The following is a 14,941-nucleotide window of genomic DNA, read 5'->3' as shown; positions in this document are numbered from 1 at the left end:
AAAGATCATTAACTGAGCAGCACCTATTTTGGACAAGGTATTGAGAATTCAAAGGGTAAATAAGTCTACTTTCCAGAAACTCAGAGTCTACAAGGATTACATGTAAGTTTTGCAATTCCCTGACAGAAATAAGTGCAGGCCCATAAGATATCTGAAACCTTCACATCAGACTTGTTTTAGAGTCTAGAACTTTTCCCTTTTAAGGAACGGTAGAAATGCAGTGTTTGTGCTTTGTGCTAAAAGCCCCTTCAGTCATGTCCCTCTCTTTGTGAACCTATGGACTGTAGCCCACCAGTCTCCTCTGTCCCTGGGATTTTTCAGGAAAGAATAGTGGAGTGGGTAGACATTCCCTTCTCCAGAGGCTATTCCCAAAACAGGGATCAAAGCCACATCTGTCTCTGCTTTGAGAAATGGGTTTTGAACTCTGGTCTTTCACATGAAGGTTTTTTATGATGATTTTTTTTAACTTCTTTTATTGTGGCAAAATACACACAAATTTATTATCCCAACCATTTTAAAGTGTACAATTCACTAGTTTTAAGTACATTCCCACTATCCATCACCAGAACTATTTTCATCTTGCAAAACTGAAACACTGTATCCATTAAACCATAGCTCCTCGTATTTATATATTTTTTTTAATTTTGTGCTATGATAAAATATACATAACATAAAATTTTATATCTCAATCATTTTTAAGTGTACAATTAATGTTACTATGCTCTGTATATATCTCTTACATTTGGTTTTGGTTTCTTGTGTTCTGTAAGTCCTTATTTCCTTACTTTTCTTTGGTTGGTTGCTCTGTCCATTACTGAGAGTGGAATATTGAAATCCCCAACTATTGCTGAAGAAGCATCTATTTTTCCCTTCAGTTCTGTCAGGTTTTGCTTCACATATTTTGTTGATCTGTTACAAGGTGAGTAAATGTTTGTAATTTCTGTATCTTCTTGCTATATTGAATCTTTTATTAAGATATATTGCTCTATTTTGTCACATGAATTTTTTATTTAAAGTTTATTTTGTCTGATATCAGCATAGCTACCTCTGCTGTCTTTTGGTTACTATTTGCATGGAATATATTTTCTATCATTTCGCTTTCAACCTATTCATATGTTCTAATTTGAGTCCCTTATAGACAGTATAAAGTTGGATCAAGTATATTTTTTATTCACTCTGACAATCTCTGTCTTTGACTGGAAAGTTTACACTTAAAGTCTTACTGTTAATGTGGGAATTACATCTGCTTGATATAATATCCTAAGTATGTGTACACATTTTTGAATGAGAAAAAGAGAAGGAAAAACACAAAAACTTTGATAAAATGTTTGCATTTTAAAAGTCCTGAAAATTTTGTCCTATTAATTTCATTGATGCTACTTACATCTTCAACCTAATGTAATACTTTAAAATCAAACAGACCTTGATTTGCTAAAACTAAAGCCATTGAATTCATTTCTATATCACATTTATTTTAAGAGTTTACTTAAAGAACTTATTTTAAATATAAGCACTGAAGAGAATAAATTTTTCAAAGCAAACCAACAATGAGAATAGAAAATAGCAAAACCCATTTTATGATTGGTATAACTTTTTCTGGTAATGTATGACTAGCATATTAACTTTCTCTGACTATATTTCAGTTCATCCTTATGACAAAAGCGGTTTGATTATCTCTGCCCTTGTCAAATGTTCTTCAAGGTTTCTAAGAATATCTTCTTAATTTTATTTATTTATAAATGTTCAATGTATGGAACAAGGGTAATTCTCTTTTTTTAATTTTAAAAAAGTTTTTGGCCGTGCCGTCTAGCCTATGGAGTCCCATTTCCCTGACCAGGGATCAAGCCTGCACTAGAAGCAGGAGTCCTAACCTGGACCACCACAAAGTCCCAAGGGCAATTCTTACCCAGGCTTCCCTGGTGACCCCGTGGTAAAGAATCCGCTTGCCAATGCAGGAGATGCAGGAGATGTGGGTTCAGCCCCTGAGTTGGAAAGATCCCCTGGAGAAGGAAATGACAGCCCACTTCAGTATTCTTGCCTAGGAAATCCCATGGACACAGAAGCCTGGCGAGCTAGGGTCTATGAGGTTCCAGAGTCAGACACAACTTAGTGAATAAATGACAACAAATGCTATTGCATGCTGTAGAAGGACAATCTTACAAATAAGTGAGTTATGTATTCTCCTCCATTGTGAGCCTTAGGAACCACATTTATCCCATAATAAAAAAATACATCTCACTGTTTTTTTGTGCCTGAAATTTTCCATCATTTTTTCCCTCTCTCTGAGTAATGACATCTCTTTAAAAGTTGCACCTCCTATGGAGTGATAAGGAATCAAACTCCTGTCATCCATCTTTTCAATTGGTGGAATGGGTATAAATGATAGCAGAGATTCAAGTCTATCATAGAAGAATAAAGAAAATCTTCCAATTTGGGTCTAGATGATAAATTATGCTCCACTTCCTCACACAGCCCCTCTTACCGCCTGGTCTTCCCTGATAGCTCAGTTGGTAAAGAATCTGCCTGCAGTGTGGTAGATCTGGGTTCCATCTCTGGGTTGGGAAGACCCCGTGGAGAAGGAAAAGGCTATCACTCCAGTATTCTGGCCTGGAGAATTCCAAGGACTACAGTCCACAGGGTCGCAGAGTCGGACATGACTGAGCCATCAGAACACATAGACGCCAAGCCTGCAGACACTAGAGAAAACACAGGGTATCAGGATGGCTGCCTGTCGGGACAAACCCTGAGGAACACTTGGAAGACATAGATGGTTGGGTCTCAGTGTCAGGAAGAATGGTGGCTGGAAGAGGGACAGAGACAGGGACCTGAGCCTAGCTGACGTAGGGCACCTATAAAAATTTGGAGCAACATCTTTTGCCTCTGACAGAGCACTCTGGGCAAGAGCTGATTGGAGTCCCTTTGATGGCCTGGAGGAACGTTGGGTGGTGTTGCTGGCCAGGGGAACACTCAGGATAGGGAGTCCTACAAACAGGCACATGAGCATGTCACCACCTGAAGGCCCACCTCGTCCCAGTCTCTTGTGAGTGAGCAGTAGCACTCCCTGAAGGCAAGGAGGCAATGCCAAAGTCATGCCAAGAACGCATGCCAGCAAGTGTGCATCTATATCACCTCCCTTTGGAGGAGGCAATTAAAACTAAGGTGTTCATCAGGCAAGCGTGGCACCTTTAGATGTGGGAGAAAGTTGAGCTGGGTGCAAAAAATGGTCATGAAAAAATGAGATGGTTGAGTCCACACTACAGCTTTCTAGCCGCACATTTTACCAAAAAGAGGACAATCCTAGACCTGAGCTTGGAGCTAAACAGGCAAGGTACTGATGAAGGTAAAACAATGAGTGAAAGTGAAAGTCACTCAGTCGTGTCCAACTCTGTGACTCCATGGACTCTGCAGGCCACTGGCTTCTCCAGGCCAGAACACTGGAGTGGGTAGCCTTTCCCTTCTCCAGGGGATCTTCCCAACCCGGGGATTGAACCTGAGTCTCCTACATTGCAGGCAGATTCTCTACCGACTAAGTTATGAGGGAAGCCATAGCTTCCTCAACATTGAAGCCATAGCTTTCTTAAATATTGAGAAAGAAAGGCAATAAAAAAACCTTTCTATAACAGAAGAGACCTATCTATAACAGAAGAGACTAGTACAATGTGGCAAGTTAAGGAGAGATTTAAAGCAAGTATTGTTAATATTTCTGAAAATTTTAAAAGGCATTTGTAAACGTAAAATAAGAACAAGATAAGTGCATGAGAAGTGACTGGAGATATTGCCTTAAAAATAACATTTTCAAAAATATTCCTGGCACCAACTGGTTGTTCTGACAGCATCACCATCCTCATTTCCAGTGGCCCATGATTTCCACCAGGACATGTGTGATTCTCAAAGAGCATGTAGCCTTGAAAACTAAACAGCACATGTTGCCTCCTGGACACTCGGACTGATGTGTGTGCTGTCATGTAACCTACGGTGGTCAAATTCAAGTGACTGTCAGGATTTCACTGGGAAGTTGTGAGACACAGATGCTTGTAGATTGCTCTGGTTGATGTGGTATGACTCCTAAAATAATTTTTCTGTCTTAATGCAAGTGAGTCTGAGCATCAGTTCTATATATAAAGATCAGAGCTTGGATCTCTCATCCTACTATAGCTGTAGACTGTTAAATTTTTGTTACATATGCCATTAAATTCCTTTTCATCTTTAAAATGAAACTGGATTTTCTTCTACTTGCAAATACAGTGCTCAAACAGATAATAGTGAGTTAAGTTAGAGAATAAATTAGATTCAGAGAGCAAATTAGTAAACTGAAAAGTAGGATGAAGGAGGTCTTTCTAAAAGCAAAATCAAGAGATAGAGAATGAAAATTATAAGTGATAGGCTAAGAAATGTGAAAACAAAAAAGCCAACCTGCCTAAAGAAGATGGGAAATAGGGACAAAGGGAGAACAAAATATTCTTTAAGTCAATATATCTATTTTTAAATGATACTAGATTTCTGTTGAAAGGGTTTATAGAGTACCAAGCTTTTCCCCTTTGAAGTCATACAAGGACCCAGAAAGAGTATGAGAGAAAAATCATATCTGATAACTTTGAGGGGAAGTATTTCACAATGTATTCAATGACCACATAAGAAACAAGAAGAATAGGAATCCAAGTTGACAAATAAATCTCCATATTTAATTGAACCAAAGATAAGTGATTCACCATTACTTTATGCACCACGAAGAAAGAAAAAGATTGTTATAAAAATGTGTTTTTCTATAATACTGATATTCAGATGAATATTACTTGAATTAAACACTGCTTTTCACAATTTCTCTTAGGACTGATGAAATACAATTGTAAGATTGATTTTTTTTGACAAGATAGCAAAGTCACCAAGAGTACCTGCAACAATCTAAGATTAAAACTTTGGATAAAGTCAGCATGATGATTTGGAAAATTAAAGATAGATGAGTGATAAAAGCATGATAAAAACAATTGCTGTTTTCCATAAAAGAGTGTATAGGTATTGATAATCTTCAATAATTAGGGAAATGATGAATATATATTTAAAATTAGGTGTTGCTACCAAAAATTAAAATGTATAGCTTACAAACCAACAATGGAAAAAGGAAAATAAATCATCTATGCAACAATAATTAGAAAAAGAGATCAAGGCCAAAAAAATCATGATAATTCAAAATATGAAGGGAAATGGCAAAGTAAGCTCACTTTTATATGTCATGATATATATAAATGGATTTATTTATTAAAAGAATAAATTTTAATAAAAGAAAACTAACATGTGCATTTAAAAGATAAAGAAAAAATATCACAAGAAGTTTGATAGAAACAGATCAGAAACAAAGGAATAGCTAACAAATATTAAAATCATTCAGGCTGGTCATTTCAATATAACAAAGAAGCATCCAAATAAAAATGAAAGTGTGACAAAAAGGAACACAGCATACTGGTTAAAGGAAAAACCTACACCAAGTGGGTACAATAATTAGAGTCACACATCACATAAATATGTAGCCTTGAACTGTGTAGCATTTCATATGAAAAAGTAGTAGGAAAAATGTAATTTACAAATGTAATTAGAATTCATACACACACACATCACTCAAAACATAGTATTCTCAAAATCAGCCTAGGTTATAGAGAACTTGACTCACATGCATAACAAGTACACTTTAATTGAAGTGTTTCCATTTTCTGTACCATTCATTAGGACTCTAGATTCCTCTCAAAAAGCATGTGGAATAATGAAATAAGGCATAGACAAAGTCTCAGTACATTCCAGCATCCAAATATTTTCTCTGACCACAATCCAATAAATTTGAAAATGGCTTCCCAGAGAGCAGTAGTGATAAAGAACCCACCTGCCAATGCAGGAGACGCAAGAGACACAGGTTTGCTCCCAGGGTTGGGAAGATCCCCTGCAGAAGGAAATAGCAAGCCACTCCAATATTCTTGCCTGAAGAATTCCATGGACAGAGGAGCCTGGCCAGCCTCAGTCCATGGGGTCGTAAAGACCATATAGTCTGTCGGATCCAGTTGTGTCAGAATTGGACACAGCTGAAGCAACCTCGCATATATGGTACACATAAACTGAAAACAGTTTACTCCCATTAACCAATGGTTTAAAGATGAAATGATGAAAAATATCTGAAGTACTTAGTGCTAAATAGCAGTTAAATTTAAAAATATCAAAATGTTTAATTAAACAGAAAAATAATAATTTTAAATTTGTCAGAAAAATATTTTAAAAAATGAATGAGCTTGAGTATCAGCCTTAGGAAATTAAATAAATTATAAACATAAACTTGAAATAAGGAATCAAAAAAGATATCACTAATCCTCAAGACAGAAAAAGAACAACAAAAGAATAATTACGAATGTACAATATGATAAACTTCTGAGAAGACAGATCAATAAAACACAACAAGCAAGCATTTACAACAGAGAGAGGGTGAAGTTACCAAAACAAGAAAGGAGGGAGGGAAATAGCCACAAATAGAGGAGAGATTAAAAATTTTTGAAGAACATGTTGGAAAAGAATAAGCCAAAAACATGTTTAACATGGATAAATATATAAGATCAAAGTCACAGTAACTGTCAAAATTAGCACATGGATGGAAAAATTAAATATTCAAATAATTATTAAATCATGAAATTGTCAACAATCTCCCAATTCTCCACATTTCTAAACTTAAATGACTTACTGGTGGATTTTCCCAAATGTCAAAAGACAAAATCACACTCACAAATAAGTCATTCCCAAAATTAGGGAAAGGGGAAAACGTCTCAGATTTCAAATGAAATTAATATGTAATTGACACATCAGATAATGAAATTCAAAGAGCTCAAAAAATGTGGACTCATTTTCCTTTTGAGCATAGATCTAAAAAGCCTTAAATAATATATTATAGTTAATTCTACCCAAGAGTATATTAAGCAAAACATAATTTCCAATTCATATAGATTTATCACAGGGATGTAAAACCAAAGATATAATTACAGGTCTTTCATTTTGTTTCACCAAATTAACAGTTTAAGGAGAAAAACAAAATCACAGCATAGCAGTCAGTAGGCATTTAGCAAGTTAACATATATTAACAAATTTAAGACACCTATAGGTAAACAGAATATAAAAAATATCTGTAATCTAACAAATGGTATTTACAAAACCTCTACATAAAAATTAAGCTTAATATAGAAACTGAAGAGGTGTTTTTAAGTTAATAATAAGACAAGAATACCTACAATAAAAGAAAATAATTATTAAGATCAAAAGAAAACAAAGTTGTGCATGTGCAGATGATATGATAACTTATAAGAAAGCAAAATCGAGAAGATATTAAAGCCAGTAAACTAAGTTTAGATAAACTGCTATGTAATAAAACAATGTATAGGGGTTTCCCTGGAGATTCGGTGGTAAAGAAACTGCCTGAAGTGCAGGAGACACAGGTTAAGTTCCTGGGTTAAGAAAATTGCCTGAGCAATCCCATGGACAGAGGATCCTGTGGGCTACAGTTCACAGGGTCACAAACCGTCAGACATGACTGAAGATACTGACCACAAAGGACAGAACAACATATCACATTTAGGAGAATTTTTCAACATGAATAATTTGTTAAAAAGGAAAACTGTAACAGAATATGATGTACAATACCAACAGCAAAATAATTGGTTGAGGAACTAACCTAACAACTGTAAAAAAAAAAAAAAAATAGTGGATAGAAACTCTATAAAGAAAAAAGTTTAAATCTATTAACATAAACAAAAACCTGAATAATTAGAAAGGTTATACCATGTTGTATATCAGAAGGATTAATTTTGTAAAGATGTCAACTCTATTTCAACTTAAATCTATAAACTTAATGTTCTTGCAATGGGCTACATTGTGATTCAGTTCAGTTAAGCTCGGTTGCTCAATCGTGTCTGACTCTCTGCGACCCCATGAAGCACAGCATGCCAGGCCTCCCTGTCCATCACCAACTCCCGGAGTCCACCCAAACCCATGTCCATTGAATCGGTGATGCCATCCAACCATCTCATCCTCTGTCGTCCCCTTCTCCTCCTGCCTTAAATCTTTCCCAGCATCGGGGTCTTTTCAAATGAGTCAGCTCTTCACAGCAGGTGGCCAAAGTATTGGAGTTTCAGCTTCAACATCAGTCCTTCCAATGAATATTCAGGACTGATTTCCTTTAGGATGGACTGGTTGGATCTCCTGGCAGTCCAAGGGACTCTCAAGAGTCTTCCCCAACACCACAGTTCAAAAGCATCAATTTTTCTGCGCTCAGCTTTCTTTATAATCCACCTCTCACATCCACACATGACCACTGGAAAAGCCATAGCCTTGACTAGACGGACATTTGTTGACAAAGTAATGTCTCTGCTTTTTAGTATGCTCTCTAGGTTAGTCATAACTTTCCTTCCAAGGAGTAAGTGTCTTTCAATTTCATGGCTGCAGTCACCATCCGTAGTGATTTGGGAGCCCCCAAAAATAAAGTCTGACACTGTTTCCACTGTTTCCCCATCTATTTGCCATGAAGTTATGGAACCAGATGCTATGATCTTAGTTTTCTGAAAGTTGAGCTTTAAGCCAACTTTTTCACTCTCCTCTTTCACTTTCATCAAGAGGCTCTTTAGTTCTTCTTCACTTTGTGCCATAAGGATGGTATCATCATCATATCTGAGGTTATTGTTATTTCTCCCAGCAATCTTGATTCCAGCTTGTGCTTCTTCCAGCCTAGCGTTTCTCATGATGTACTCAGTATATAAGTTAAATAAGCAGGGTGACAATATACAGCCTTGACGTACTCCTTTTCCTATTTGGAACCAGTCTGTTGTTCCATGCCCATTTCTAACTGTTGCTTCCTGACCTGCATACAGGTTTCTCAAGAGGCAGGTCAGGTGGTCTGGTATTTCCATCTCTTTAAGAATTTTCCACAGTTTATTGTGATCCACAAAATCAAAGGCTCTGGCATAGTCAATAAAGCAGAAATAGATGTTTTTCTGTAACTCCCTTGCTTTTTTGATGATCCAACGGATGTTGGCAATTTGATCTCTGTTTCTTCTGCCTTTTCTAGAACCGGCTTGAACATCTGGAAGTTCACGATTCACATATTGCTGAAACCTGGCTTGGAGAATTTTAAGCATCACTTTCCTAGTGTGTGGTGGCTCAGATGCTGAAGCATCTGACTACAATGTGGGAGACCCAGGTTCAATCTCTGGGTTGGCAAGATCCTCTGGAGAAGGAAATGGCAACCCACTCCAGTACTCTTGCCTGGAAAATCCCATGGACGGAGGAGCATGGTAGGCTAAAGTCCATGGGGTCACAAAGTGTTAGACACTACTGAGTGACGTCACTTTCACTTTCACTCACTAGCATGTGAGATGAGTGCCATTGTGCGGTAGTTTGAGCATTCTTTGGCATTGCCTTTCTTTGGGATGGGAATGAAAACTGACCGTTTCCAGTCCTGTGGCCACTGTTGAGTTTTCAAAATTTGTTGACATATTGAGTGCAGCACTTTCACAGCATCATCTTTCAGGATTTGAAATAGCTCGACCAGAATTCCATCACCTCCACTAGCTTTGTTCGTAGTGATGCTTCCTAAGGCCCACTTGACTTCATGTTCCAGGATGTCTGGCTCTAGGTGAGTGATCACACTATCGTGATTATCTGGGTCATAAAGATCTTTTTTGTACAGTTCTTCTGTGTATTCTTGCCACCTCTTCTTAATATCTTCTGCTTCTGTTAGGTCCATACCATTTCTGTCCTTTATTGAGCCCATCTTGGCAAGAAATGTTCCCTTGGTATCTCTAATTTTCTTGAAGAGATCTCTAGTCTTTCCCATTTTATTTTTTTCCCTCTATTTCTTTGCATTGATCGCTGAGGAAGGCTTTCTTATCTCTCCTTGCTATTCTTTGGAACTCTGCATTCAAATGGGTATATCTTTCCTTTTCTCCTTTGATTTTTGCTTCCCTTCTTTTCACAGCTATTTGTAAGGCCTCCTCAGACAGCCATTTTGCTTTTTTCATTTCTTTTTCTTGGGGATGGTATTGATTCCTATCTCCTGTACAATGTCATGAACCTCCATCCATAGTTCATTAGGCACTCTTGTCTATCAGATCTAGTCCCTTAAATATATTTCTCACTTCCACTGTATAGTCATAAGGGATTTGATTTAGGTAATACCTTAATGGCATAGTGGTTTTCTCCACTTTCTTCAATTTCGGTCTGAATTTGGCAATAAGGAGTTCATGATCTGAGCCATAGTCAGCTCCCAGTCTTGTTTTTGCTGACAGTATAGAGCTTCTCCATCTTTGGCTGCAAAGAATACAGTCAATCTGATTTCAGTGTCGACCATCTGGTGATGTCCATGTGTAGAATCTTCTCTTGTGCTGTTGGAAGACAGTATTTACTATGACCAATGCATTCTCTTGGCAGAACTCTATTAGCCTTTGCCCTGCTTCATTCCGTACTCCAAGGCCAAATTTGCCTGTTACTCCAGGTGTTTCTTGACTTCCTACTTTTGCATTCCAGTCTCCTATAATGAAAAGGACATCTTTTTTGGGTGTTAGTTCTAGAAGGTCTTGTAGGTCTTCACAGAACTGTTCAACTTCAGCTTTTTCAGTGTTACTGGTTGGGGCATAGACTTGGATTACCGTCATATTGAATGGTTTGCCTCGGAAACAAACATAGATCATTCTGTCATTTTTGAGATTGTATCCAAGTAATGCATTTCAGACTCTTTTGTTGACTATGATGGCTACTCCATTTCTTCTAAGGAATTCCTGCCCACAGTAATCGATATAATGGTCATCTGAGTTAAATTCACCCATTCCAGTCCATCTTAGTTCACTGATTCCGAGAATGTCGATGTTCACTCTTGTCATCTCCCATTTGACCTCTTCCAATTTGCCTTGCTTCATGGACTAACATTTCAGGTTCCTATGGAATATTGCTCTTTACAGCATCAGACCTTGCTTCTATCACCAGTCCCATTCACAATTGGGTGTTGTTTTTCCTTTGGCTGCATCCCTTCATTCTTTCTGGAGTTATTTCTCCACTGATCTCCAGTAGTATATCGGGCACCTACTGACCTGGGGAGTTCATCTTTCAGTGTCCTATCTTTTTGCCTTTCATACTGTTCATGGGGTTCTCAAGGCAAGAACACTGAAGTGGTTTGCCATTCCCTTCTCCAGTGGACCACATTCTGTCAGACCTCTCCACCATGAGCCATCTGTCTTGGGTGGCCCCACACAGCATGGCTTAGTTTCATTGAGTTAGACAAGACTGTGGTCCGTGTGATCAGATTGGCTAGTTGTTTGTGATTGTGGTTCCAGTCTGTCTGCCCTCTGATGCCCTCTCTCAGTGCCTAGCATCTTACTTTAGTTTCTCTTACCCTGGACGTGGGATAACTCTTCACGGCTGCTCCAGCAAAGCGCAGCTGCTGCTCCTTACCTCTGATGCCGGGTAGCTCCTCTCGGCCGCTGCGCTTGTGCGACGCCGCTGCGCTTGTGCGACGTCGCAGCCATCGCGCTTGTGATTAGAAACCTAAATTTCAAATAGATATGGAATAATTGATTATTTGCTCTGACTCTATCAAGCAATCTGACACAGTTTTAGGCCATGATAATTTAAACAATACAATTTTGACACAAAAATGAAAAAAAAAAAAAAGACAAAACAACCAACTTAAGACATACAGATGTGTACATGTGAACTTGCTTTTTCCTTCCAGTTTTATTGAGCTAAAATTGATATACAACACTGTATAAGTTTAAGGTGCACAGCACAATGCTTTGATTTACATACATTATGAAATGATTATCATAATAAATTCAGTGAACGTCCATCCTTTCATATAAATACGAAATTAAAGATCTAGAAAACAAAAATTTTCCTTGTGATGAGAATTCTTAGGATTTACTCTTTTAACAACTTTCATACATAAGATACAGCAACACTGATCATATTTATTATGTTTTACATAACATCCTAGTACTTATTTATCTTATAACTGAAAGATTATACCTTTGACCACCTTCATCCAATTCCTCCCCTTTCCAACCCCTCCTCTGGTAACCACTAGACTGACCTCGTTTTCTATGAGTTGGTTGGTAGGTTTGTGAATTATAAATGACCTACAACTCTGTGTAGTTCATGTTACATAACATACTGATTTTATATTTCTATACATTTAAAAAGTATATGTATACACACACATATACCACATAGTACATCTTCTGTGTCCATTCATCTACTGGTGGGCACTTAGGTTGCTTCAATATCTTGGCCATTGTAAATAATGTTGCAGTGGGCATAGGAGTGCATGTAGCTTTACAAATTAGTGTTTTCCTCTTATTCAGATAAGCACCCAAGAGTGAAATTGCTGGGTCATGTGGTAGTTCTATTTTTAATTTTTTGAGGAATGTCCATAACGTTTTCTGTAGTTTCTGGCACCGGGGCCCAGTGGACCCAGAACTGGTGTTGGCCCACTGGTGAGTGATAGCTGGTGTTGGCCTACTGGTAAGCAGGGTCCTGGAGCTAGTCCCAGCTTACCAATGGGTGGTTCAACTATACACTGTCTACAGGAGACAAATATAGATTCTGAGGCACAAGATTAAAAATATGGAAAAATATATCATGATAACACAAACAGAAAAAAGCTGGCTTACTTACATAATTTCAGAAAAAATACACTTTAAAACAAAACAAATGTTACCAGAGGTAAATAGTGACATTTTATATATGATATATAATAAGATATATAATATATATAATATAATGCATATTATATATATAATATAATATATATAAGATATAATAATTGTAAAAGTAAACCTTGTAAGGTGAACAATGCAAAGAAAAAGAGGAAAACAATAGAATGGGAAAGACTAGAAATCTCTTCAAGAAAAGTAGAGACACCAAGGGAACATTTCATGCAAAGATGGGCACAATAAAGGACAGAAATGGTATGGACCTAACAAAAGCAGAAGATATTAAGAGGAGGTAGCAAGAATACACAGAAGAACAGTACAAAAAAGGTCTTAATGACCCAGATAACCACGATGGTGTGGTCACTCACCTAGAGCCAGACATCCTGGAGTGTGAAGTCAAATGGGCCTTAGGAACCACTACTACAAACCAAGCTGACCTATTTCAAATCCTAAAAGATGATGCTGTTAAAGTGCTGTACTCAATCTGCCAGCAAATTTGGAAAACTCAGCAGCGGTCACAGGACTGGAAAAAGGTCAATCTTCATTCCAGTCCCAAAGAAGGGCAATGCCAAAGAATGTTCAACTACCACACAATTGCACTCATTTCACTTGCTAGTAAGGCAATTCTCAAAATCCTTCAAGTGAGGCTCCAACAGTACATGACCAAGAGCTTCCAGAAGTATAAGCTGGATTTAGAAAAGGCAGAGGAACCAGAGATCAAATTGCCAACATCTGTCGGATCATAGAAAAAGCAAGGGAATTCCAAAAAAACACTACTTCTGCTTCACTGACTACACTAAAGCCTTTAACTCTGTAGATCAAAACAAAATTGTGTGAAAAATTCTTCAAGAGATGGGAATACCAGACCACTTTACCTGCCTCCTGAGAAACCTATATGCAGGTCAAAGGTCAACAGTAAGAACTGGACATGGAACAAAGGATTGGTTTAAAATTGGGAAAGGAGTACATCAAGTTTGTATATTTTCACTCTGCTTATTTAACTCATATGTAGAGTCAGTTCAGTTCAGTAACTCAGTCATGTCCGATTATTTGCAACTCCATGGACTGCAGCATGCCGGGCTTCCCTGTCCATCACCAACTCCTAGAGCTTGCTCAAATTCATGTCCATAAAGTTGGTGATGCCATCCAAGCATCTCATCCTCTGTTGTCCCCTTCTCCTCCTGCCTTAAATCTTTCCCAGCATTAAGATCTTTTCCAATGAGTCAGCTCTTCGCATCAGGTGACCAAAGTATTTGAGTTTCAGCTTCAGCATCAGTCCTTCCAATGAACACCCAGGACTGATCTCCTTTAGGATGGACTGGTTGGATCTCCTTGCAGTCCAAGGGATTCTCAAGGGTCTTCTCCAACACCACAGTTCAAAAGCATCAATTCTTCAGCACTCAGCTTTCTTTATGGTCCAACTCTCACAACCATCCATGACTACTGGAAAAACCATAGCTTTGACTAGACAGACTTTTGTTAGCAAAGTAATGACTCTGCTTTTAAATACGCTATCTAAGTTGGTCATAGCATATCATGTGAAATGCCAGGCTGGATGAAGCTCAAGCTGGAATCAAGATAGCTGGGAGAAATATCAACAGCTTTAAATTTGCAAATGACACCACCCTTATGGCAGAAAGAGAAGAGAAACTAAAGAGCCTCTTGATGAAGGTGAAAAAGGAGTGAAAAAGCTGGCTTAAAACTCAACATTCAAAACATTAAGATCATGGAATCCAGTCCCATCACTTCATGGCAAATAGATGGGGAAACAATGGAAACAGTGACAGACTTTTTTTGGGGGGCTCCATAATCACCAGACAGTGACTGCCACCATGAAATCAAAAGACGCTTGATCCTTGGAAAAAAAGCTACAACAAACCTAGACAGCATATTAAAAAGCAGAGACATCATTTTGCAGAAACAAAATGCAAAAACAAAGGTCCATATAGTCAAAAGTACGGTTTTTCCAGTAGTCATGTACATATGTGAAAGTTGGGCCATAAAAAAGACTTAAAGATGGTTGGATGGCATCATTGACTCAATGAACATGAGTCTGAGCAAGTTCCAGGAGATAGTGAAGGACAGGGGAGCCTGGCATGCTGTATCCATGGGATTGCAAAGAGTTGGACACAACTGAGCAACTGAAAAACAGCAACAAAATGCACCTAACAATAGCAAAAACTTAGAAACAAGAAATAGATAATTCAATAATAATAGTT

The sequence above is a fragment of the Cervus elaphus genome, chromosome 33 (assembly GCF_910594005.1).
Source record: "Cervus elaphus chromosome 33, mCerEla1.1, whole genome shotgun sequence".
Taxonomy (NCBI): Eukaryota; Metazoa; Chordata; class Mammalia; order Artiodactyla; family Cervidae; genus Cervus; species Cervus elaphus.
This window is presented reverse-complemented; position numbering follows the sequence as displayed.